General features: G+C 61.3%; 1 protein-coding gene across 11 annotated transcripts in view; it reads right to left on the reverse strand.

Moving 5' to 3' along the window:
* Positions 1-4,108, reverse strand: part of CACNA1E (calcium voltage-gated channel subunit alpha1 E) — a 102,793-nt gene that overhangs the window by 86,437 nt on the left and 12,248 nt on the right. The window lies entirely within an intron of this gene.

Raw genomic sequence — 4,108 nt, forward strand, 5'->3', positions numbered from 1 at the left:
GGTTGCGGGGCGCAGTCCCAACCACAGCCCCCTCCTCCTCTCCGGGTGATGCTCAGCTCCGTCTCTCCTCCATCCCTCCGGGGGAAGCAGGGACCCGCGTGGAGGAGAGGCGGCAGCGTCAGGCACGGGCTCAGCTCCTCCGGCACGGCACGGGGGGCAGCCGAGCCCCCGGGCCCCCCCCCAGAACCGGGCAGCGGGGCGGGCAGCCAGCCTTCCTCCTCCTCCTCCTCCTCCTCCTCCTCCGTGCCCAGCCCAGGCCGCTCGGTCCCTAAGCACCTTCCCCGCACGAAGCAAGGGGTTAAAGCCAGCCACATCCTCCCCGCAGCGCCCCAAGCCCAAAGCAGCTCCCTTCAGCCCCCCAAGCCCGCCGGGCAGCGATGTCCCCGCGGCCACCCCGGCGAAGGAAAGCACGATTGGGAACAGCACCCAGCACAGCAGCAGCCGCGGCCGGGGGAACAGGTTGCAGCGTGGTCCAGCCTAGTTGGAGCCAAGTGTCCAACTCCTTCCTCCCGACTCCATCTTCAGCATCCTGCGGGAGCCCGGCCGCCCATCTGCCGGCTCGCTGGGGCAGCGGGCAGGGCCGGAGGGGCTGAGCCCCCTGCGCTGGCCGAGGGATGCCCGGCCCTCGGCTGCCGGGGCAGGAGCACGCAAAGGCGGCGTGGGCTTCCCGCAAGGAGCCGGGCCACGAAATTAAAAGGCTGGCGAGCCTCTGCAGCTCGGGGCCAGCTCGCTTTAATGAAGTCAGTGGCAACACAGGCGCGCACACACGCGCAACACGCCCGGCTCGCTCCCTCGCTCCATCCAGTGCGTTCTTTTGGCAAGCACGGGAGCTGCCGCAAAGGAAAATCAGAGGCGAGGGGTGGGTCTGAAGGGAACAAAGGCAATGGGAGAGCCCCCACCCTGCCAGAAGCACACGCAGCCACCCACCCACACCCCCCCCCCGCCCTGGCTGCAGAGGGCTTTCCAGCACACGGGTGCTCCTAGGTGAGTGGCTGAATTGGGGAGCAAGGGGTGGGGGGCTCTCCTCTCCCTGCATATCCCACCCACCCCAGCTCAGCCCGAGCAGAGCATCTCTCTCTGGCCACATGCAGCATCCTCCCCCCATCCCCGGGACACTTGGAGGCTCCCGGCTCCCCGCCGGAGCCGCCCGATGCCGGCGGGTGCCCGGGGAGTGCCCTCCTGCTCACTCGCATACAGATGAGCCTCCACACCTCGCTATTTTCCTTTTTGACACACGATGTTGTCTGGGAGAAACAGCGGCTCGTCCAGGAGGTGTAAACAAGCCGGGTTGGATGTGTCCCTGCAGGAGCTTCCAGGGGGGTTTTGGGGGGGTGTCTCTGACGCTGCTCCCCCCCTCCAGGCACCCCACTAAGGGCAGGGGGCTGGGGACACTGCTGATGCTGCAGCCACTCGTGTGCCAAGGTCACCCAGGGATGCCCAGGCTCCCCTGTGCCCCGCTGTGGGGGCTGCCTGCCCACCCACCCCCCTTTGGGGAGCCCACCCTGCCCTCCTGGCACACACACAGGGTACCCCCAGAGGTGTCCCCAAGTCCTCTGTACCCACCAGGCAGGGCACAGCACACAACACACCCTGTGAGCTGCTCACACGCAGGGTCCCCCACCCCTCCCGCTGAACCCCGAGGCCAACAGAGCTCCCCAGGGCCTGTGGCACTCACCACCTGCATTTCCCACCAGCAGACCACCCGTGTCTCCAGCCAGTGTCCCTGTCACGCTCTTCCCTTGTCCACCCCACCAACAACCTGCTCTGCAAACACAGAGACTGCTGTCCCATCCCTCTCACCTGCTGCGGGGCAGCCAGGTCTGCTTGAGGCATTTAAATTTTAAAAAAACCCAAATAAATACATCAAAATACAAATAAAATCCGTCAAGCTCTTAACCACAAAAATCATTAACTCATTTGGGCCAGGGCTTCTCCCTCCCTGCAGCCTGACAACACCTGGCCAGGGATGTCCCCACTCCAGGGGCACCACAGCAGCTGAAGGGCCACAGGGCTCGTTTTTTGGCCCAGCCTTTCATGGGTGCACTGCCAGGAGCCCTTGGGCTGTCTGGGTGAGAAAGAGGAAGGACCAGATGCTCCTCAGCAAGATAACAGAGGAGCAAAAAGGGCTATGGGATCATTGCCCCAACCTCAGCCTGCCAGCTCTCCGTGACACCCAGCTGCTGCATCCCCTCTTAATTCTCTCCTTCCAAGGGTCTTGACAACCAAAGTGGGCTACCTGGGGGGGGTTTCAGCAAGTCCCCTGAGTGAAGAGGCACTCAGATCCCTCCCAAAACACTTCCCAGGCCACCAGCCAGCCAGAGTGACCCTGGCTTTTCATTCTGCTAACAAGAGGCAAGGAGGTGGCCACTGCAGCCACCGACTAATTACAGTCCCTTCGATTCAGACATTGCCCTAAGCGAATCAATTATTATTTGTAGCTCACCCCACCTCTTCCTCCTCCCCACCACCACCACCAACGCAGCTTGGGCAGTGATGCTGCTTTTCCCACCTTTCAGCCCTTTAAGGCACCGTTAATTAAGCCCGAGGCTGAGGCTGGGCTGATTGCCAGGAGCAGATCCTGAGCCTTGCAGAGCTCCTGCTCCTGCTCCTGCTCCTGCTCCTGCTCCTGCTCCTGTTCCTGCTCCTGTTCCTGCTCCTGCTCCTGTTCCAGCTCCTGTTCCTGCTCCTGCTCCTGTTCCTGCTCCTGTTCCTGCTCCAGCTCCTGCTCCTGCTCCTGTTCCTGCTCCCCCCTGCCCTCTCCCATCCTTGCCTGCACAGCAAGGCCCCACCCAGCCGAAATATTCAGGCTCTGTGTGGTACCCACAGAGGAGGATGGGGAATCTGCCCCTGCATCCCCTGCCTGGCTCAGAGCAAGGGGCTGAGGGGGAGGAAGGCAGCCTTCCTCCTCCATTCCCTTAGAGCAGGGCTGCACCCCTTACCTGGGCACTTCTGCTGGGGCACCAGGCTGTCCCCTGGAGCCAGAGTTGGCTCTCACCCCTACTGTAACACTCGCTGCTGCAGAGCAGAGCGCAGGATGACCCTGCTGGGAGCCTCTCTCCTGCTCAGACGGTGCTAAAGGATGGGATATTTATGAGAAAGCAGCTCCTTAAGAGAAGATTGAGAGCCAAAAGGAAATAAAAAAAAGTCTCTGGCTATGCCAAGAGATGCAGGCTCTGTTTCCCAGGATGTTTATTGCTGTTCTCATCTTGACCCTCACCCAGCAGGCTGGGATCTGTGAGTCAGGGAGAAGTGTGGCTGATGCCCACATGATTCAACGTGGCACAGGGATCCAGAGCCAGCTCTGTGGGGCTGTTTGGGTTTTTGTCACTGGAGGAAATGCGAGAAGACAGGGAACAGTGGGTGCCAGGACAGGAAGGCGCTGGGGATGTGCTTGGTTTTACAGAGACAGGCTAACACTCCTCCAGTCTCAGCAAGCTCTGAGAAGGAGCAGCTGAGGGAGCTGAGGGCAGGGTTCAGCCTGGAGAAAAGGAGGCCCAGGGGAGATCTTATTGCTCCTGAAAGGAGGCTGTAGCAAGGTGAAGGTTGGTCTCTTCTTGTAGGCAACAAATGACAGCAACAAGAGGAAACAGCTTCAGGTGACACCAGGGGATGCTCAGAGCGGATTTTAGGAAAGGTACCTTCCCCAAAAGCCCTGGAAGAGGCAGCCCAGGGAAGCAGTGGAGTCACCATCCCTGGAGGGATCTGAAAGACGTGCAGATGTGGCACTTGGGGTGACAGTGGCACTTGGGGACACGCTTGAGTGGTGGCCTGGCTACAGCTGCGTTAAATGGTTGGACCGGCTGAGTTTAAAGGCCTTTTCCGAACTAAACGATCCCACGATTCTCACGCCGATATTGCCATCCTTGCTTTTTCCCCAGCCACGTGGAGGGCAAGACATCACCGGAGACATCACCGGGGACACGGGGCTGTCCCCTCCGGGGTGATCCCTGTGTCACAGCCCCCCTGTGCCGCTCCGGCATTGCCATCTAGTGGCAGCTGTCCCCTCCCTGCGCCCCCCCAGGCTCAGAGAGCAGCCCGGAGCTCTGTCCCTTCCCTTCCCTTCCCTTCCCTTCCCTTCCCTTCCCTTCCCTTCCCTTCCCTTCCCTTC

This window comes from Parus major, chromosome 8 (assembly GCF_001522545.3).
Source record: "Parus major isolate Abel chromosome 8, Parus_major1.1, whole genome shotgun sequence".
In the NCBI taxonomy this organism is placed as follows: domain Eukaryota; kingdom Metazoa; phylum Chordata; class Aves; order Passeriformes; family Paridae; genus Parus; species Parus major.